Source organism: Pinus tabuliformis, chromosome 3_2 (assembly GCF_031772625.1).
Source record: "Pinus tabuliformis cultivar Carrire ecotype Pingquan chromosome 3_2, CPIR1, whole genome shotgun sequence".
Taxonomy (NCBI): domain Eukaryota; kingdom Viridiplantae; phylum Streptophyta; class Pinopsida; order Pinales; family Pinaceae; genus Pinus; species Pinus tabuliformis.
The window spans coordinates 947,996,854-948,020,338 of NC_142302.1; positions in this window are offsets into that span (position 1 = coordinate 947,996,854).

Consider the following 23,485-nt stretch of genomic DNA (forward strand, 5'->3'; position numbering starts at 1 on the left):
ACTGGTTCAACTCATAAGCTTCAAGTAATAACGATTTATCTCTACTTGTTCTCACATCTACTAAGAGTACAAAAGTGCAACATCAGTAGCAGACATTAAATGCAAACATTGATAAATCTCGATCCATCCATTCATCAAAAACCCCCTCCGAGGGTGAAAAAGTGCATGTTCTGAGGACAAGTTTTTTGACAAATTTCCGGACCCTTCTCCAAATGCCTGAGAAGGGTTTAAATACTACTAACTAATTAATCTTAATTACATAAATTTAGGACACGGTTTCAAATGACCGCCCTTCTACTAAAGCAAATTTATTTCCAAAATTTGAATCTAATTTCTAACCGTTTCTGTATTTGCTCCTTAGTGCTGTAAGCAATGCAACATTTGCCTGGGAAGAGTCGGCTGGTTGTCTTCTCCTTACGTTCGAGCGATGAAAATATAAATAACAAGAGTTGGCACCGCTTTCTGACAAACTAGATGATATTTTCGAAAATCTTCCTCTAGCTTGGTGTATTCGCTGTGTGTATACTTGGTATAACCCAAATTTCTTTCAAACTGATTGTGTTGTTGCTATTTCGGTTTCCGGTCGTGCGAATGACTGAATAAGTTAGGGACTTTGCTCTCTGAACGAATTTCTGTATTGAAAATTGCTTCCGTTCTTTGTTCCAGGCTTTTCTGGAGCGTCTTCCCTCTTTAGCGTTTTTCTTTTTGCTTTACCCAGTCTGAGCTTCAGGATCTTTTGTAAACATGCTGCTTTTGTGCACCTTTGACTCTGAGTCTTGGATAGTCTATTTCCATCAGTATCTGTTGAGTGATACTCTGGAATCCGCGGTCCTGCTGCATGCGGCATCCGTTTGCGATGGCATCTCTTCTCTGTTCTCCGAGTATTGACGCTTTCCCCTTTTCCTTAGATGTTTCCTGCACATTGATTTATATTAGTTGTTGCCTTACAGTTTACGCAAAGGAAAAGAGTAATGATGAAAAGATTGACATGAAAGCTTTATGTTCTAATGAATGCATAATCATGACACTCATAATGACTTGACTCTTCGAAAAACACAACACAATCCTTCTTGGATACTTTGGCGTACAATCGTTAATTTCTCTTAAGGCGCGCGCCCAATTTCGGCCTACAGACAGCTTTCCTTGAACACTATGTTGAGGGAATTTTGCGATGAGTGATTTCCGCGATTCACATCGCAGTATCGAGGATTGCAATGTCAAGATGTGTCATCGCAGGAATTGATGGTCGCATTCATCGCAGATCGCAAGATCGCAGATCACAAGATCGCAGATCGCAAGATCGCAGATCGCGCTTAATCATCCAATCACTGTGTGCTTCTTATGCGATGTTGCGATATGTGACGTCGCATATCGGCCGTCGGCGATTCCTTAATTTTTCAATTTAAGAGCGCTTCTCAATATATGCAATGCGATGAATTTCGTGTCGCTTCTTCGCAGCTTATTTATGCGCATAGGAAAACGCTTCACTCTCTCTTCGCGACGCAATACAGCTTTAGTGAGTTAAAATACAAAAATTTTCATAAAAAAAATTTTGGATTTGTTGTTAAGGGTCCCCATTTGCTTGGTGGTATTGCTAATACCAAACAAAGAGGGGGGTTGTTGGTGACCACAACAATGGCGATTCACTGAGAAGAACCAGTTATCTCTGTTTTTCTATTGAATTTCCACTTCCGAAGCAGAAAAATTTTCATATGTCTAAATTTTGTTATGGAAAGATAGAGTACATTACTCCTTATCCTATCAATGACACTTTGTCTCAACCTTTTCATATTCCAATTGTTTGTTTCCTCAGGCTTAGTTCTTGTATTCACACCAAACATTAATCGGTCTTTTTTAAAGATAAAATAAGGTCTTCTCTGCGTGCTGGCTTTTAAAATATGCTCATTTGTCGTAGGTAGAGCCTCTGTTGCCCGCAAGAGTCCATAGCCTCGACAGGGTTACCTGTTATCCAACAATGATCCTTTATCCTGCTTGAGGTTATTTACAACATTTCAGAGAAAAACCCTTTTTGACACTTTTTCCTTTTTTATTCTCTAAAGAACAATGTCTTGGTTTGGTGGCAAAATTATGACACAGTCATTCACTTGATTTACACTTTTGCTGAACAAGCTGGCTCGTGATGAGACCCCTTGTCTTTTGATTGCAACCATCTTGAGTCGTTGCCCTGTTTTGGTAGACAGTATTGGCAAAGTTAGCAAGTTATAATATCGGTGATCATGATAAGCCGGCTCGTGATGAGACCTCTTATTCTTTGAGATATAGTGTTTTCTCGGATTTTTCATCTGAATGCTGCAATTTCCTTTAGCAGGGAGGAAGTCATTGTTTTTCCTTAAGAAAGCTCTGGACAACAATAATAGAGTTTGAAAATAGCAGCTTTACAGAGAATATTTATTTTAGTATTGATGCCTTTCATTGTGCTAATATAAAACAATTTCTTACCAAAGGTTGCTTTCATCAAAGTTTTTGAAGTTGAAACTAGCATCATGTATAGGCTAAAGTTAACTCTACCTGTCAATAATAAAAAATAGATTTTTCAAAAAGTTTTGCTACTTGTACAAGCGAAAAGCTCAAAATCTGATAGAGAACTGGTGTCTTTTTCATGAACCCTTTTAGTGACCATCTACAACTGGTTTTATTTATAAGAAAGAGAAAAAATAAAATAAAAACTAAAACTATCCTACAAAAATAGAAGAGTGATCTTCTATGGAAAATACATTTTAAGAATTTGTCCATTAACAGGCAAAGAATCTCTTCTACCTGCCAAATCCTGCAACACAAACGTCGATGGGCCTATGACTTCTACAATCTGAAAAGGACCAAGCCATAGCTTCTAAAATTTCGTATGTTTGCCCTTTTCTTCATGAGCCTTATCCCATTTCAAAACTAAATCTCCCATCTGAAAGTTTTTTCTGGTCATTATGCTTGAGTGAAAAGAGGATTTTATCAGCGCTTGATGATGGGCATGGGTTTTCTTAGCTTGTTCTCGTTGTTCTTCTAATTTTATTATTTCCATTTGTCTTAGTTGTATAGAGGAAGTAGATACCTCATCGATGTGTTGTACTAAAGACAAAGAGGGAATGACTAAGTGAGTTGGAAGAACCACTTCTTTCCCATAAACTAAATTAAAGGGAGAAGTGCCGAGTGAAGCTTTCTTCGTTATTCTATCTGCCCATAAAGCATTTACCAACGCTTTGTGCCAATTCTTTTAGTTTTGGTCGACTGTTCTTTTAATAATCCTGATCAGGTTTTTGTTTGTTGATTTATCCAATCCATTACCTTGCGGATAGTAGTTGGCCGAATATTTCAGTTTGAATCCTCTTTTAAGTGCAAACTCAGTCATTGTATTTCCAGAAAAGTGTGAAGCATTATCAAACATTAAGGCCGTTGGCAATCCAAACCTAGTGATTATAAATTGATCTATGAATTCAATAATGTTTTCAGAATTAGCTGTCTTGAGAGGAACTGATTCTACCCATTTAGTAAAATAATCTGTTGCCGTGAGAATGTACCTATGCTGCTTAGAAGAGTGAGGAACGATCTCACCTATTATGTCCAAGCCCCATTGACTGAATGGTTTCTCGATGTTAACCGGCTGTAGTGGCATGGACGATTTCTTTTGCTTCCCTGCAGTAGTCTGGTAGACTTGGCATTTCCTCACGTAACTGTGTGAGTCTTTGAACAGTGTGGGCCAATAATATCCTGCACGTAAGATTTTATGTGCAGTAGCGTCTCCAGCATAATTTCCACCTGCTAGTCCATCATGGAGTTCCTGTAAAACCTTTTCGGCTTCAGTTTTCTCAAGACACCTAAGAAGCACAGAATCGTAATTCCTTTTAAACATAACATCATTTATGAGCTGGTATTGTTTAGCTTTCAATCTCAGAGCTCTTTCTTGGTGTGATCCAGGTGTGATGGAGCATACCCGTTATTAAGATAATAAATGGTGTCAGCATATAATGATTCTGCGTCGTTTAGGCTTACCTCATACGTATGTACCTCTTCAGATGAGTTCTCAGGAATTTGCGATGCTCCAGCCAACATCTTGCAGAAGCCTTGACCTCATACAATGTTTGTTGGTTTGATCTCAAGATCGTATTCTTGTAAAGCGATGATCCAATTTGCTCTTTTTTCGCCCACATCCTTCTGTATCAGAAGGTTTCTTACCACTGGAAACGGTACTATGAATTTGGTATGGGCTTTAAGTAAGAAAGGTCTGAAATACTTGATCGCTTTGAAAACATCATATGCCTGTTTCTCCACGTCTTAATAGTTGAGTTCAGCACCTTGTAAGTTCGAGCTAAAAAACGCGATTGGAGCTTCCGCCTTCTCTTGATTTGCTTGAGTTAGAATCACGGCATAAGATTTCTCTGAGGCAAATGTGTATAAGATAAAAGATTCTGAAAAATTCGGGGTCGCTAAAGATGGAGCGTTAATGATAGCTTGTTTGATCAAGTTGAATGCTTCATGCTCTTCTTGACCCCATTTAAAATTTGAATTCTTTTTAATCATATTTTGCAAAGGAGAAACAATACGTGAGAAGTCTGGGACAAATCTCTTCACAAAATTGATTTGACCAAGGAAAGATTGCATGGCTTTTTTGTTATGAGGCATGGATATTTCGGAAATTTCTTTGATTCTGTCAGGTTCAATGTGAATACCAGATTTTGACACTATGAATCCTAGCAATTTTCCTTCACTTAATGCGAAAAAAGATTTCTTTGGGTTAAGTGAAATCCCATACCTTAAACATCGTTGAAAAATTTGTTTCAAATCTTTGAGATGGTCGCTTCGCTTCTTGGAGTACACTGTTATATCATCCAGGTAAATCACTACATATTTATTGACTAAACCTTTAAATGTGATGTCCATGGCTCTCTAAGAGGTAGCACCGGCATTGATCAGACCAAATGGCATCTTCCGATATGCGTATGTGCCCCATTTAGTTCGGAATGTGGTTTTTAACTGATCATCGGGATGTACCAGCACTTGATTGTATCCTGAAAATCCATCCAAAAAAGACATTAATTCTGAGCCTGCTACTGCCTGTAATATCTGCTCCATAGGTGGGAGGGGAAAATTGTCTTTTTGACAGGCTTTGTTGAGATTCCGGAAATCGATACAGATTCTAATATCTCCGTTTTTCTTTCTAACGGGTACCATATTGGATACCCATTTGGAATGTCTGACGGGGAAAATTATCCTGGCTCTCAACAACTTATTTAGCTCAGTTTTTATCTGATTTTCTAAATTGGGGTGGATTTTTCTGAGTTTCTGCTGGACAGGTTTTTCATTGTCAATCATAGGGATAGTGTGTTGAATGATAGAAGTGTCGTTTGTCTTCATCTCATCGTAATTCCAGGCAAAAACATTTTTGTATTGCCTCAAAAGACAGATATACGCTAATTTTTCTTCAGGGGCTAGGTCGTGGCCTAGATTAACGTTTTGTGGTTTCTCATCGGTTCCTAGGTTTACTAATTCGTAGTTCAGAGTCGAACTGTAGAGTTTAGAATTGGTAGACCTTTTAAACCGACTTTTCAAGTCATATAAGTCTTCTAACTTAACCACCGATTTAGTTATAGCATTATCAGTGCTATTTTGTTGTATTTGTTGATCATGATGGTCTTCGTCAATTATTTGATTTGAGTAGGATCCTTCAGAAGTGAGGAAATTTACAATGTCAGGATCGTCATTGAATACTCTCCAGTTTGTAATGTTGTCAGGGATGGATGGTCTAAATATTAATTCTATTGAGAATCTATCTGGACTAAAATCTTCGGAGGGAATAAGTCTAGAGGCTACGTTAGCTAACAGGTCTGCGCTCGCATTTTGAAGTCTTGGGATTGATGAAATATTGAATGCTATGAAATGTGCAGTCAGATCTTGTACTAAAGATTGATAGTGTTTCAAATGACCTGATAGGAAATGTATGGTGTTACATACCTATTTGACGACGATCTCAGAGTCTCCGAAAAATTGCAGGTACTTAATGTTCAACCCGATTGCTTTGTATAGGCCTTGCACCAAGGCCTCGTATTCCGCTGTACTGTTTGTGCAATCGAATTCAAGTCTGCACATAAGCATCGTCTTATTTCTGTCTGGGCTAATCAGAACGCATCCTGCTCCTGCTCCCTCGTTAGATTTAGAGCCATCAAAATATAATTTCCAAAACAAAGATGTATTTACAGGGTTATCTAAAAAATTAACACACTTTGAATTATCAGTTTGGGAAAAAAATTTGACTTGGGACAAAACTGAATTTTCTAAGTAAGGTGAGATGTGAGCATTGAAATTGCCGAGGAAAGAATCTACTGAGTAATTGCCTATGATACTGCTGTTGTATGCTATTGCTTCATTTTCTCCCTCCAATTTCGTCACTATGTACTTCTGGTGTAACTCTCGTTCAACCTTTATTTGATTTGGTTTACCATTGTAGGGTAACCACATGTGCGACCAGTTGGTTGAGAAGTATCCATGGAGTTTTTCGGACCAATCCCTGCTAAGAATTAAACCATAGAATTCAGGGATATCAGCTACTAGAATGTCAATAACCTGACATACCTTCGGGTTAGACGACAATCTTATGGTCACTTGATTAAGTTCACCAATCACCTCGACTTGAGATCGATTAAGCTGAACTATGCGCACCGCGGATTTTTGTGGTTGAACATTCAACTTGGCACATATTGATCTGGGTAAAATATTCGTTGAAGCACCAGAATCTACCAAACAATTGTGCACGTTTTTATTGAAAATTTCATAAGTAAGAAGAAAAGGGGGAGTGTGAGACCTTGATCTTCCTCCAATCAAGGCAATGTCATTTGGGTCAATCTTATTGATCGTGTTGGTTGGAGCTCTTCCCATGTTGTGGGAAGCTACAGCTGTAGGTAAATATGTAGTAGGCACGGCATGTAATTCTTTCATCATTATCTTCTGTTGATGTTTCAATTTTCTCAACTCGTAAAGAGTGATATTAGCCCTAGTCTTCTTCATGTCATCGATAATGTTGTACTCCATTTCATCTGACACAATGAGTGTTTTTGATGGAGGTGTTTGATCTGATTGGATTGGGCTATATTGAGTCACTTTAGCGATTGTTTTCTTTGTTGCGACTTTATCTTTTGTTGCAGGGCTTGCGCCCTTCTGCTTAGGGGTAGTTTGGGGAGGATCAAGTTGGTTTTTGCTTCGTGTGCTAACCGGAAATGCTTCTTGATCTTCTTCTTGTGGGAGGATGAAATCCCACATTCCTTGTAGTTCCACAACTTCTTCGTCATCGGTCTGCCCTTCAGTGGTATTCTCTTCTTCTTGTGGGAGGATGAAATCCCACATTCCTTGTAGTTCCGCAACTTCTTCATCACAGTCTGCCCTTCAGTGGTATTCTCTTCTTCTTCCTCTTCTTTGGATTCGACATTTGAGATAGTGTTGGGTGGTTTCACATCCATTAAAGGATTTCTTTTAAAAGCTCTGTAGGGCTTTTTTGAAGAAGTTTCTGCTACTTGTTTTTTTATGTCAATCATCTCATTGGACATGGTTTTTAACACTTTTTGTAATCCTTCCAAATCGAAAGGATCTTTCGTTTGTTTCTTCTTGGGGTCTTCCTTGTAGGAGACTTTCTTAGATTTGCGTTCCTCTATCGCAGATCTTTTTTCCAGGGCTACTACGCATTTCTCTACTGCTATCGCCTATGTCAAGTTTTCAACTAAGGTTGTCTTATTTGCCCTATCGACAAAGATTGCCAAGTTTGATGGTAAGGTTGTAATATACCATTCACATCTCACTTCTTCGCTGGGCTGGGAAGCAGCGGGAATTTTGTTGAGGATTTTATTGAACCGTAAATTGAAATCTTTGATGGGTTCTCTAGCCTCGGCTTTAAGATTGGATAGGTCATTGATCAACGTCACCGTTGATCTGTCTTCCCCAAAATTGGTAAGGAATTGACTTTGAAAAATGTCCCAACTTGTGATAGACCTGGAAGGTAATGAAAAGTACCAAGACCCGGCTGTCCCTTGCATTGTGTAGGGAAAAAGCCGGACGACAGCATCCTCGTTGGTAACTCCATTGAGATTAACAGAAAGCATGAAATTATTGATATGCTCTTCAGCTAGCATGCCTGTTTCTGGATTGAATTTGGGTAGCCATTTCTCAGGATGGGCCGGTATTGGGCTCAAGGGTGGAGGCATTAAAACCGCCCCAGGATTGTTCCATGGAGACTGGGCCATCGTTGAGATGCTAGTGAATGAAAGTGCAGAGGATGATCCCTGATGCTGGGAAGATGAGGATATTATGATCTTCGATGATTGAAGAGGAGGGGCTGTGGAAGATGGATGAGTGGTTTGGAATGAAGACGTGGGTGGTTGACTTCGCGGTGAGGGAGTTGAAATGGACGACGTGGATGAAAGAGTCTCACTGTCAGACTCTGGTGGTGTTTTCCTTGCTCTTTTCCTGGTGGGGAGAGGGAATTCAGTTGGCTGGATGCTAAATTTTTCGCTCTTTAATCTGGTCAGGGGATGAGCAGGATTGTACTGTGAAGTCACGCTGCTTTGAGATTTATCAGACCTCTGAGTAAAAATAGAGAATCCCTGCAGTTTACGAATCAGAGTTTGAATTTCAGGGGGTTCAATGATAAGTTGGTCTGAAATATTAGGGTATGTAGCAGCGGTTGATACTCGAGCGACTTCTGACTCTGGATTTAAACGTACTGGGGAAGTCGGGGGAGTTGATGAGGGCGATTTACTCTCAGAATGGTATTTAGATTTTGATTTAGGTGCCATTCATAGTTCAGCCCTCCTTCTAGCGCCAAATATGTTGAAGCCCCGAAAATCGGGTCGACAACAAGGGGGATACCCACCCGGTCCGGACCTTGGTTGGCAGCTCCTTATCCGTTTGGTATAGCGGGTCCGACTGGGGATAATGGGACCAGTTTCCCAATCTAAGGGGGGTGTGTGTGTGTAGAGTTGGATGATGCTGATCTAGGAGTATTTCAAGCTAATTTAATTCAAACTTCTAAACTAACTCTATGCTATTGTAATCTAATAAGAAACAACACATCTAATCTACGCTAACCCGGGGTGTATTTCTTCTATTATGCGATCTAAAAAGATTTCGAACAATAACTGGTAATAAAGATCATTCAGCTATCATAAGAATAGAAATCAATTAAGATAAACCACTTTGCATAAAAAGTTAAGCAAAACAGTTGTGAACAGCATACCACATAATGAGTTATTCATATATCAAGCACAAATAAATGACTCCACCGTACAGAAGTGCCAAATGGTAACCCACACATTCATGCATTAACATATAAACAACCGAAAACTGCATATCACTTTAAGAATATAAGCAGAAATTGGTCAAAAGATAAAAGTACCATTTATGACTGGTTCCACTCATAAGCTTCAAGCAATAACGATTTATCTCTACTTGTTCTCACATCTACTAAGAGTACAAAAGTGCAACATCAGTAGCAGACATTAAATGCAAAAATTGATAAATCTCTATCCATCCATTCATCAAAAACCCCCTCCGAGGGTGCAAAAGTGCATGTTCTGAGGACAAGTTTTTTGACAAATTTCCAGACCCTTCTCCAAATGCCTGAGAAGGGTTTAAATACTACTAACTAATTAATCTTAATTACATAAATTTAGGACACGGCTTCAAATGACTGCCCTTCTACTAAAGCAAATTTATTTCTAAAAATTGAATCTAATTTCTAACCGTTTATGTATTTTCTCCTTAGTGCTGTAAGCAATGCAACATTCGCCTGGGAAGAGTCGGCGGGTTGTCTTCTCCTTTCGTTCGAGCGATTAAAATAGAAATAACAAGAGCTGGCACCGCTTTCTGACAAACTAGAAGATATTTTCGAAAATCTTCCTCTGGCTTGGTGTATTCGTTGTGTGTATACTTGGTATAACCCAAATTTCTTTCAAACTGATTGTGTTGTTGCTATTTCGGTTTTCGGCCGTGCGAATCACTGAATAAGTTAGGGACTTTGCTCTCTGAACAATTTTCTGTACTGAAAATTGCTTCCGTTCTTTGTTCCAGGCTTTTCTGGAGCGTCTTCCCTCTTTAGCGTTTTTCTTTTTGCTTTACCCACTCTGAGCTTCAAGATCTTTTGTAAACATGCTGCTTTTGTGCGCCTTTGACTATGAGTCTTGGATAGTCTATCTCCATCAGTATCTGTTGAGTGATACTCTGGAATCCGCGGTCCTGCTGCATGTGGCATCTGTTTGCGAAGGCATCTCTTCTCTATTCTCCGAGTATTGACGCTTTCCCCTTTTCCTTAGATGTTTCCTGCACATTGATTTATATTAGTTGCTGCCTTACAGTTTACGCAAAGCAAAAGAGTAATGACGAAAAGATTGACATGAAAGCTTTAAGTTCTAATGAATGCATAATCATGACACTCATAATGACTTGACTCTTCGAAAAACACAACACAATCCTTCTTGGATACTTTGGCGTACAATCATTAAATTCTCTTAAGGCGCGCGCCCAATTTTGGCCTACAGACAGCTTTCCTTGAACACTATGTCGAGGGAATTTTGCGATGAGTGATTTATGCAATTCGCATCGCAGTATCGAGGATTGCGATGTCAAGATGTGTCATCGCAGGAATTGATGGTCGCATTCATCGCAGATCGCAAGATCGCAGATCGCGCTTAATCATCCAATCACTGTGTGTTGCTTATGCGATGTTGCGATATGCGACGTCGCATATCTGCCGTCGGCAATTCCTTAATTTTTCAATTTAAGAGCGCTTCTCAATATATGCGATGCGATGAATTTTGCGTCACTTCCTCACAGCTTATTTATGCGCATAGGAAAACGCTTCACTCTCTCTTCGCGATGCGATACAGCTTTAGGGAGTTAAAATACAAAAATTTTGATAAAATGTTTTTTGGATTTATTGTTAAGGGTCCCCATTTGCTTGGTGGTATTGCTAATACCAAACAAAGAGGGGGGTTGTTGGTGACCACAACAAAACCATAGAAACAAAATCATCATGGGAAGGTCAAACAAGCAATATTAGAAACCCAAACTTTAGAAAGAATCAAAATCCTAATGTTGGAAGGACTGATCCTAACCAGCATGTCAGACCTCATTTCCAAGAAAATTATGCTTAGGCTTCAACATCTAGTGAACCTAATGAGGACCCTCACATCAACCTAATGGGTTTGGACAGTGAACATCAAGTCTTCCTAACACAAGAAGATCAAGAGGTTTATAATGACAATCAATTTCACACTAAATCAGGAGAATCATTTGATTTCAGAGAAGGTTATGATGCAGCTGTTTATGAGGTACACAAACAGTATAAACTAAGGACTAGAACAATAGATGTACCTGAACCCCTTAAACCAAAGGACAATAAGCAACCAAAAAAGACCAATGATAAGACTACTCTCCCACAATCAGCTGGTAATTCAAACCCAAACTCCTCAGAAGTCACTGTGGAGGATATCTCAGAACAACAGACCTCCGAAAACCAGCCAGCCCCACCCCATCCAGCAAAAATAAAGTCAGATTACATCCCTGCAAACAAACATGGTACCAATTTTATTCAAAACCATACCAACCATGAACAAAGGATCATTGATAACCCAGCTGAAAAAGAGAAACCTGCTGCACTTAATGCCAAGATGAAAATTGAAAATCCCTTTAACTTGGAAACAGAAATAAGTAAACTGAAGATATCGGTTCCTCTTTCGGAATTAACCAAACATGAAATATACAGATAGCAGATTAACAAGTCACTCCAAGTATCAGACAATAAAGATGTTGTGAATGTCCTAGATGACCAACGAGAGTTGCTGTTTGGCCCTCAGGTAAATGGAAAAATAGAAAATGGAGGGGTTCTACCCTTTTATGTCAGTTTAAACATTCATGATAAGGTTCTACACAACGCAATGTTTGATTCCGGGGCCTCACACAACTTAATGCCCAAATCTGTAATGGAAAAACTCGACTTAGACATCACAAGACCTTATAAAGATTTATTCTCATTTGATTCAAGCCAAGTCAGGTGCTTAGGATTGATCAAAGATTTATGTGTCTCCTTGGTCCAATACCCAACCAAAACAATCTTGATGGATGTAGTGGTAGCTGACATACCTCCTAAGTATGGTATGCTCTTGTCCAGATCCTGGGGGGCCAAACTCCAAGGATCTTTACAATTGGATATGTCCTATGCAACCATTTCAGTCTTTGGGCAGCCAAAGAGATTATACCATGAAACATTGATGAAATATGTGGTAAGCAGTCAAGAGAAGCCCCAAAACTTCCCAATTTATTCAATACACTCTGACATGGATTCATTTATTCTCTAAAATGCTGATATTTACAGCAAGGCTTATTCTGATCTATTAATAGCAGCGGATGTAGAGGAATTAAATGAAAAAAGTACCCCCCAACACCAAAACACTTTAGGTACAGCTGATAAAATAAAGGGACATGATATATCAAGTGACTTGCAAGAAACCAACCTGCCCATGATCCAATTCTCTAAAAACCTCAATTCAAATCTTGATCATGAAACCTTATGGTATTTAGAATTTGATGGCTCTGTAAACAAGTTAGGAGCTGGGGCAGGAGTCTGGATCCATAATATGCACAATGACCAAGCTGAGGGACATGCATATAGGTTAAACTTCCGGTGTACAAACAACATGGCTGAGTATGAAGCCCTTTTGCTAGGTCTCAAACTCATTAAAAATTTGGGTGCAACCAAAATTTCAATCTTAGGGGATTCAGATCTAATCATACAACAAATCAAAGGAAACTTTACCACAAATGATTTAAGGTTGAGAGCATATAAGGCAGCAGCTATTCAGGTACTTGATACCTTCTCACAATCTCAGTTGACTAAAATTTCCAGAGAACTCAATCTACATGCTCACAGCTTGGCAACCTTTGCCAGCACTTGTAAGCTGCCCTTCAAACCCAATCATACTTTTACTGCTGAAATCAAACACAGACCTGCAGTTCCAGACAACATCAAAAATTGGCAAGTCTTTGAGAGTGATACTCAGATAAATAATTTCCTCACTCTAAAAGAAGAATTCTCTGGCATTAATATTGACTCAATTACTGGAGATGATCAACAACAAGCACACACAAATACACAGAAAATATCAGCTGAAACAGTTAATCTGGTTTTGCACCCTACCACCTTTAACAACGAGAGTATACAAAAATTGAGGCAAATAGATGAAGATGAACTGGCTGAAACAGAAGCAGAGGTAATTGAGCTAAAGGATAATTTTCTGCCCACATGTTTAACCCCTTTGGAGGACTTGTTTGATTCAAATGATATCTCAAGAAAACCAAAAATGCAACCTCTGAGTGCCAAAATTGAAGATTGTAACATTGGGACTACAGAAAATCCCAAAATGATAAAGTTATCCAAAGCATTACCACCTGAGCAGAAACTGAAATACATTGATTTAATTAAAGAGTTCCAAGATGTCTTTGCCTGGAGCTATGAGGACCTCAAATCTTATGATACTTCCGTCATCCAGCACACCATACCTTTAAAAGAAAACCAAAAGCCTTTTAAACAAAAACTTAGAAGAGTGAACCCGGTGCTTCTTCCTCTTATTGAAAAAGAGGTGAAACGTATGTATGAAGCAGGAATCATTGCTCCAATCAGATTCTCAGAATGGATTTCAAACCTAGTGCCTACTAGGAAAAAGACAGGAGAAATCAGACTATGTGTTGACCTAAGAAAATTAAACAAAGTCTCTCTCAAAGACCACTACCCCCTACCAAAAATGGATCATATCCTGCAAAGGGTAGTGGGAGCCTCTAGGATCTCATTATTAGATGGCTTTTTAGGATTCAATCATATTCTAGTACACCTAGATGACCAAGACAAAACTGCCTTCACAACTCCTCGGGGAACTTTTAAATATGTCAAAATGCCTTTTGGGCTTAAGAATGCAGGGGCAACCTTCCAAAGAGCAATGGATATAGCCTTTTCCAAAGAAATTCATGACTTTCTAGTGGTCTACCTGGATGATCTAACTGCCTTCTCAAAATCAGACCAAGAACATTTAGAACACTTGAGGCAAGTTTTTACAATTTGTAGAAAATATGGCATATCTTTAAACCCAAAGAAATCACTCTTTGAGCTAGAGGAAGGTAAACTCTTGGGACATATAATCTCAAAAGATGGTATTAGGATCGATCCAGACAGAATTCAAGCCATCCTACAAGTACCACATCCAAGAAACATCAAGGAACTACAAAGCTTTCTGGGAAAAATCAACTTCTTGAGAAGGTTCATTCCTAATTTGGCTGAGCTCACAAGACTGTTAAACAACATGCTGAAAAAGGACTCCAAGGTCAAATGGACCATGGAAGCTAGACAAGCCTTTGAGGACATTAAAAGAGCATTGACAAATACACCAGTCCTAACAAGCCCTAGGTTTGATAGAGATTTCATCATTTTTTCTTTTGCTTCTGAGCATACAATTGCTGCTGTTCTGTTACAAAAAGATGACCAAGGCTGTGAAAAACCTATTGCATTCTTTAGCAGAGCTCTTAGGGATGCCCCCTTGAAATATCAAATTATGGAAAAACAAGCCTATGCACTGGTAAAAGCAATCAAGGACTTTAGAATCTATATCCTGTACTCCCACATCATTTCCTATGTCCCAAATGCAGTGGTGAAGGACATTTTGACCCAAGAAGGAATTGAAGGGAGGAGGGGCAAATGGATTGCCAAAATTTTAGAATATGACATGGAAATCAAGCCTACCAAACTAATAAAAGGACAGGGTCTAGCCAAGTTGATGGCTGAAACCAATTTCCAAGCCCTTGACATTAATGAACTGGACAACGAACAGGAGATGGCGACTCCACAGATCAACCAAGCCTTTATGCAATCCCCCTGGTATACTGATATATGTTTTGTATTGTTAAACCTGCAAGCTCCTCCAGGGTTGTCCACAACTAAGAAAAGGTTCTTGAAAATGAAAGCATCAAAATTTTGTATTATTGACAGTGTTTTGTTTTGGAGAAATCATGAAGGAATCCTACTTAATTGCTTAACATTAGATGAAACTGACAATGTCCTTAAAGAATTTCATGCAGGTGACTGTGGAGGACACTTATACTGGAAATCTACAGCTGATAAAATCCTAAGGGCTGGTTTTTATTGGCCCTCCTTGTTTACTGATGTAAGAAAATTTGTAATGTCTTGTCACAAATGTCAAATCTTTGAAGGGAAGAGAAAGTTGTTGCCTTTACCACTCAAACCTGTTTCGACTGAAAGACCATTCCAACAATGGGGTTTAGACTTTATTGGTGAAATTCATCCCCCATCCTCTGGCCAGCATAGGTGGATTCTGACTGCTACAGATTACTTCACCAAATGGATAGAAGTTGTCCCTTGTAGGCAGGCCAATGACTCCATTATCATACAATTTCTAGAGACCAATATCTTGTCCAGGTTTGGCTGTCCAGACAAAATTATCACAGACAATGCTGCCGCTTTCAAGTCCAAAAAAATGATCAACTTTTGTCACAAATATCATATGACCTTAGGTCATTCCACAGCTTATTATCCTCAAGGCAATGGCCTAGCTGAGTCTTCCAATAAAAGCCTAATCAACATCATCAAAAAAGTTTTGGAGGAAAACAAAAAGAATTGGCATAAGAAGTTAGTGAATGCTCTATGGGCAGATAGACTAACTACCAAAAGGTCCATTGGTACAAGCCCATATGAACTGGTTTATGGAATGGAAGCAAGGTTCCCTTCATCTTTAGGTGTTCCTGTAATCAAGTTACTGCAAGAGATACAAGCTGAGCCAAATGACATTCAGAGAAGGATCAATCAGACAATTCACCTACAGCAAACAAGGGAGGAAGTTTATGAAAGAACCCAAGTGCTGCAAGAAAAGCTCAAAAGAATATTTGACAAAAGAACCAAAGCTAAAGAATTCTTTATAGGAAACAAAGTGCTGAGATGGGATTCCAAGAGGGAGGACAAAGGAAAACGTTGGAAATTTGACTTCTTATGGAAGGGACCTTATGTAATTTATGTTGTACAAGGTAACAACACTTATTTTCTAAAGAGCTTGGATGGCTCAAACACTGAGGAAGGCCCAGTCAATGGGAGGATGCTTAAGCATTACTTTGATCCCCTCTGATCAAGCACTGCTTAGATGTATATTGTACATAAATTTGTATTTTCAGTATGTTTATTTTCAGCGGATAGATAGAGCTCCAAATGAAGCAGATTTTGAGAAAAACTAAGGTGCTGCACTATTTTGATGAATATTATTCACCTTGGCATGGGAAAATAACAGAAGGTACTTGGAAACTACCTGGGAGGTGAGAAACAATCAGAGAAGCAAGGCAAAAACAGGGCCGTAATTTCACAGCAGATCAGCCTAAGGATAATTGCAAGTAAGTTTCATGGATTCAGATGTTCAGTCTTCAACAAAAGGAAAGGTTAAACTGCAGAAGGGTGGAAAAGGAAGGCAATCTGACCTGCTGATCTTGACTTTTCATCTGGAAAGGTCATCCCCAAGTGGAGCCACTGTTAGCCTCCTATACCAATAGGGTTTCATATTTCATGATTGACAGTGGAAATGCTAAAAATGATCATCTTTGATGAAACAAAGGTTCCATTTTTGGTGAACAAAGCAGAAGGTCAAAAAATGTAAAGAGGGTATGCCTTAAAAGAATAATCAAAAGGCAAGAAAATGAAATGGTTAAAAGAAAAAAGGAATTGAAATGAACCCCAAAGAAAGACCAGGAAAGTGGCCAATCAAAATGCCACTGCTATCTTGATGGATGGCTCAACAGTTCAAGCTGGGCCATGCCATGCTTAAATTTGCTTGGTTTAGAGTAGGTAATGAGTACCTGTTCAAACAGTTTAAGCTTGACATAGGACTAGCTGGATAGAGAAAGAAAGGAGCCCACTAGCTTAATCTGGGCCCTTGGAAGATATAAGGATAGATTTAGATAGGAGGGCAGCAAAAAGAAAAGAGCATAAGAGGGTTTGCAAGTCTAAGTGCACCCTCCCTGAAGTAACAAAAAATGCTAGGTACTAGGTTGGGTAGGTAGCCAGAAGTTGCAGAATCCTGATCCTATTCAGTTTTGGCCTTGATCAAGAAGGCACATGTTAGCAGTTGCAAAGGTATCTATGCAGCATCTTGGAGGCAAAGTATAGAAGCATGTCTAACTCCCCCTGTTTCTCCCCAAAGACTCTCTTTCTAACATTCCATGGAGGACTTCAGGATTTTCCCAAACAATCCTCCTTGTATTTCTTCTTGGAAAATTCATGTCAAATTGTGACCTTCTTCTCTGAAAAGAAGCCACATTTCTTGTGTAAAATCATTGCTCACTCTCATCTGCTCCTGAATCTAAGTTTACTTCTTAAAAACTTAGCTCTTTGTTTCTCTTCCACAACTCATATCCATATTAACCTCTAATTTTACTATATAACTCCCTCATTATTCCCTTTCCCCTATTATTATAGAATTATTGTGCAAAAAACCCCAAAAATAAAATATTTCTCCCCTCAGACAATATAGCCTTAATACTCCAAAGGGTCTGGGCATGGCAAAGTCGGGCAATAATGCAAATTTGTGTTCATATTTTGTTTTGGGAATTAAACTAACAACCGGTTGGTTTAATAGCCCTAGCGCATTTTATAAAGGGATATATCATTTACCCGCTTGTTCCGCAAACCTCACAAAAACCCACAAATTTCATATATCCAAAGTTTTTTACCTCTCGGCGCGCTATGCCAAATAACGAAAAATTATTAATAAACGCGCCGGGTCCCGCCGTATCGTGTTGGCGGCTTACCCTCCCGTCGTCCGTCGGATCTGGGCCCTCCCATCCGACGGCTCACAGCAATATCAGACCGCCCCCGATGCCTGAACGATAGTGCCCGAAATCTGTCAGAGGGTGACGTCAGGGCTCGGACGCGTGTCGTTCCCAGGTTGTGTCGGGCGGCCTCCTGCCTAAACCACTCCTGTACTATGAGTGGTCTGAAATTACCGCTTACCGCCCTTGTATCTCCACCATACGTCACTTCCACATCACCCTTACGTCACTGCCGCCTCAGCATTACATTGCCGCCCCATTCGCCCTTGCTCCGAGCTGTCTGCCATGTCACCTACCCACGTCGAGCCACTCACTGGCCGCCACGTCATCACTCTGTACCCGACCCCACCTATGACGTCATGCTGACGTCATTCTACAAAAAGGCGCCAAAGGCCGAATTTCCCTATTTTTGCCCGAAAAAGCCACTTTTTCCCGTTATTTACAAAATACAAACTGTTCTCCTGCATGAGGGACGACGTTGCTTGCCCACCAACTCTCAAGACTGCTTCCTTGCCGCTGTCGTCGTGAATTTACCGGTATATCGACACCATTGTCCGAGTGCTCCCAGGTATTTATCAGTTTCCCTCTGCGTACCGTGGTTTTTGCATAATTCACCAAAACAAGCAAGAAAAGAGAAAAACGCAGTAATTACCAGGAACCTTCAGTAACCAAGCTTCATTTCCCACTGTGAGCCCAAATTCACCCACAGAGGTTCCACATTGTGCCAAATTACCACAAATTCACAGCTTGTTTGCGCATTCGCAAATTTAAACCTCTGCCAGACAAATCCACCGAGAAAGTGACTCTCAAATCCCAGCATTTGCTCATTGAATCTCTCCCAGGGGCATTTCAACTCAGTTTCTCCCCTATTTACCTTGTCCTCTCTGCAAATTGCCCCCCTCATTGGAAATTCATTGTTCTATAGTGTTGTGCCCAGAAAATCAAGTTTAAACACAACTTAAAATATCAGTTAACCATGGAGACCCCTGTGGCATTAAACATTGCCCCATTAAATGCTCCACACAAGAACCTGGAATGGTTAGCCCTGGCTGACAGAGATTATCAGATGAGAGAAACTGTAGAGAGGGGAATCACATACCACATAGAGATAGTTTGTGACTTGAGAAAGAAGCACAGAGATGGTACAGACCTCCTGGGAATCTGGAAATCCAATTTGCCAATTTATTATCTCCCTCAGGTCAATGAATTCCCTGACTTGATTCACCAATGCTGCACAAACTATGACCCCACTCAAAGAGTTGTTCTGAGTCCTTCAGGCTCTATCTTGGTCCATATTACTCCTGAATCCATAAACCAAATGCTGCAATTCCAACCTACAAGGCCACTGGTTCCTCTTTCCATGCAGTTTTTACTAGAGCAAGGTGCCAAGCTCTCCAACTCACAAATTACAAGGATTGGCCAATTGTTTATGCGCCTAGAGTACCAGCCCCGACAGCCTCCCCCTTATCTGCATGACTGGTTCAATGACATAGGGAGACTGCTGGTAGACATCATATCCTCCATCCTAGGGTTCAAGACCAGTGAGTTTGTGGATGAGACAACACTGGTGGTGCTATCCATTTTTACCCCAGGACAGCCCCCTGCTGTCCAATATGACTATGCTACATTTATAGCCAACAAAATTCATGAACAGTTCATGAACTTGGAGAGAGAGAGGGTATTCAAGTATACCTCCTACATATATCATCTGCTACTGTACAATCAGCCTGACAGCTTCCCTGTCTTCCTCAAGAGATTAGATGCAAAGGGAAATAGAAGATCTGTAATGTTCTAGACATCAGTCTGCCATCATATTCATTACTCACCATACAACTACTGTGAATTTATTGACCTATTCATTCATCCAGCCTTGTCATTGCTGCAGAGTTCCCCTCCTCCTAGACTCACTGATGATATGCAGAAAATCCTCCAGCTGTCCAAGAATTCTAGAATTGGGGATTGGTACTTTTACCAAGACCACACAGTGATCAGGATATATGGTTGTGAGTTAGCACCATACAGGCTGCCAAAGTATGTTCCCATGAGACTCTTTGCACTAGAATACTTCAGGCAGTTCGGCAATGCAGATATGATTCACTTCCATAGCAAAAACAAGAAGGCCCAGCTGAAAATAAAGCATCAATTGGGTCCATTCATCTTTAACAAGAGGGAAAAAGCTTGGAATGAGGCAGACCAAATGCTAAAAGCCCTCCAGCTCAAGACAAGCTTCTATTGGGCACCGTATGACCCTAACCATTTCATAAGCCTCAGAAGAATCAAGCATAAGCTTGCCACATATGACCACATTAGCATTCTAGAAGTTGAAAAATATGCTAACTAATTAGAATGGAAAGAAGGCACACTAATGGAAGATTATACTGAAGAAGAAATAGCAGAGAAAGCCATTAAAACTTTAGAAAAGGAAGTTGACTTGGAATATTTTGGACAAGTCCGATCTTCAGGCTCTTAGCATCTTGGAGAAGCTGCTTCTTCATCTACCGTTCCCCAACAGCCTGCCAAAACAACTGATCCACTAGCAGACATGACTAAAGGCAAATCAGTGCAGCAAGAAGTGTCACCTCCAAATGTGGAGCAGCAAGAAGGTACAGCTGAGGCACCTGCCTCCACAGAACAGCAAACACATGAGTCAATCCCTCCAAGGCAGGAGGTAACAGTTGAATCCTCAGTTTTGAAAACACCTTCCAATGAGGAAAGAACAAGGAAAAGGGATAGGCAAGAGGACACTCCTCTCACTGCCTCTACGGACTAGCAAGGAGAAAAAAGACAGAGGTTGAACCCTTTTTCAGAGGATGAAGTACCAGAGAGACCAATTGATAATATGCCCCCTCCTAGCATTGAAACATCGGCCAGTTCCTTACAGCAAGGACAGGACATCCCACATGGGGCAGAGGTGAGCTCTTCAAGGCAGAAATCTAAGGCGGACTCTAGCATCAAATAGCAGTTCATAGATATAAAGAAAAGGAATGAGCCCGTCAAACACCAAATCTACAACCATCTATTGAAAATGGCACCAACTAATCAGCACAGATTAATGTCTTCTTATGACATTCAAGAACAAAAAATGACTCTTAGTCATTTCAGGCCTACCATGCAGCAACCTCAAACAGCTGCCGATTATATCAGAACTAATCTGGAAATTTTTGCCAAAGACATCCACCCCTTGGACCAGATTGAGTTACACAGGCAAACCGGGGAGATGATATATTCCACATTAGCTGATAAGACCCTGCTGGCACACCAATTACAAAATTCTCTACACAACACTGCTGCTCAACTGGAATTGGAGAAGGCATCATCTCAAGCCAAGGACAACAGAATCAAGTCCTTGAAAGAGATCATTATAGAATTGGGTCATGATCCAAAGGACCCCAAGGGTGTGCAGGCACTGCTAAAGAAAAGAGATGAAGATGTAGCAGCTATGAGAAAGCATATCAAGATGCCAGCTACCCTTCAGGCTCAAACTGGAGAGGTGGCAGAACAAAAGAAGGATCAGGATGTAGTTGCTTTACTCCTGAGTTTATACAAAAGATTGATGGAAACAGAGAGTGCACTAGAGGTGGCACTAAAGTCAAGACAAGGTGAGGAACCAATGCAGCCAGCACAGACATCTGCATCCACTGAAGGTGTGCCACTTTCCACTACTACAGCAGGTCCTCCCACAAGACAAACATAAGAGGCAGGTCCTTCAGCATCAGCGCCAGCAACAGCACCAGATCAGGGGCCCAGCCTAAGCATGCAGAACATGATGAAGGAGCTGGAAGCCTTGGAAGCACAGATGGCTGAACTACAGGAGACCAAGGATAAATTGGCTACCATTGAAGAAAAGTATGATAAATCCAAGCAAAGTGTAGCTGAAAAAACAAGAGAGGTAAGGGCTCTTGAGAAGAAAATAAAAGAACTGGAGAAAGAGCTCTCTCTTGATAAAGTTGTAGTTGAAATTAAGAAGATCCTATGGGCCAATATTGGTCAATCTATAACAGATCAGTGGCAATGTATTGAAACCATCCATGAGCATATAGATCTTATAGGCAGGGCCCAAAAAGAGAGTCAAAGAGCAAGGGAATCTCTAGGCAATATGCCTGAAATAGCCAATAGGATGATCAATGTCCTTAACAACCGCACTCGCCCTCAGCTGGCAGCAATGGGTATCACTAACAGAACTGATACCATTTTGCTAGTAAAGAGGGTGCTCACTTTGAGAAATCATGTACAAACATTGGATAGAAGGTGCCAAGAAATGCAGATAGAGGTGAACAAATTCATTGAGAAAATTACAGCATTACATAACAGGGGTCTTCCCAGCTTAGTAATTAGTGCAGGAAGGTTACTTTCTCATGAAAACTATGCCAAGAGGGTAAATACATATGCCACAAATCAGATCACTGCAGTAGCAAGTGCCCCAGAGCAAACACGGCCTCCATCTGGGCAGAGTCTCTATGACAAACTTGAGAATTTGTTTTTTATTGTGAATGAGATTAGACATCTGTTTGAAGTGCCTCCAAACTACTACAAATATACTAAGGCAGATGAAACCTTAGGCATAATCTTAAGACACCAATTGCCTACTTAGGAATGGTGGACGGGCATGATACAAACACTGCTGTGAAGAAATAGGTTGTTCACCATAATTTTTGTACTTCTGTCACAAGTCAGCATTTTCGAAAAATTGATATATTCGCTCTGACTGACAAAGCAATTGAAAGGGCCAACTCAGCAATCAAGTTCGACTACCAAAGCATATGCCAACTGATGCAGATGATGGGGCTGAGATAGCCACACCACCACAAAGCAGTAAAGGGCGTATTACTCAGAATTAATACGAAGCACCCAACCGACCCAGTTGCCTCCAAAAGTCAAAGAATTTCTGACAAAGCTGAAAAGTCATTCATTGTCCATTTAAATCAACAATAACTATTGTATCTGCTATTTTTGAAAGTTGGTAAAGGTAGTTATTGAGCAAATGACTCATCGTTAAGATATTTTGTAAAAACGATTGTATATATATCCCCACGCATAAACTTATTGGGGGTTGTTGATTTGTCTTCTAGAGAAGCTATGTTGTAATTTCAGACTTTCAATACAGGAAGATAATGGAATTTCTAAAGTTATGAGTTGTTTTGAAGTGTTGTGGTATGCTTGTGTGCTACTACAGGATTCCTACGCTATCTCATGTCACAATAAGTTTTTCTGAACCGTGTTTCTATATATTCCATTCTTTCATAATCCATCTATGATGTATGTTTCATATGTTTGGCAGTAGAGAAAAAGAATAGTTCTGGATTTGTTCACTGAACACCCTAAACTCAATCTGTGTTGTTATGAATGTTTTCTTTAGAATTAGTTGTGAATGTGTAATTCTTAATTGCTCACTTTCATACTAAGTCTTTCATAGTAAATACTTTTCAGGAATTCTAATCTGCTCCTGATTAATATTTCAATTCTTTCACATCACCAGCTTAGTGACAGATTCTTAGTTGCCTCTCACTGGCTGGAAATACTCAATATTCCACAATTTGAAGTTTGTTTCATGAGTAGCCATATGGCTCTGCAGTTTCATCACTCTCACTCAATTCCTCAAAACAACACATAATCGCAAACTCCA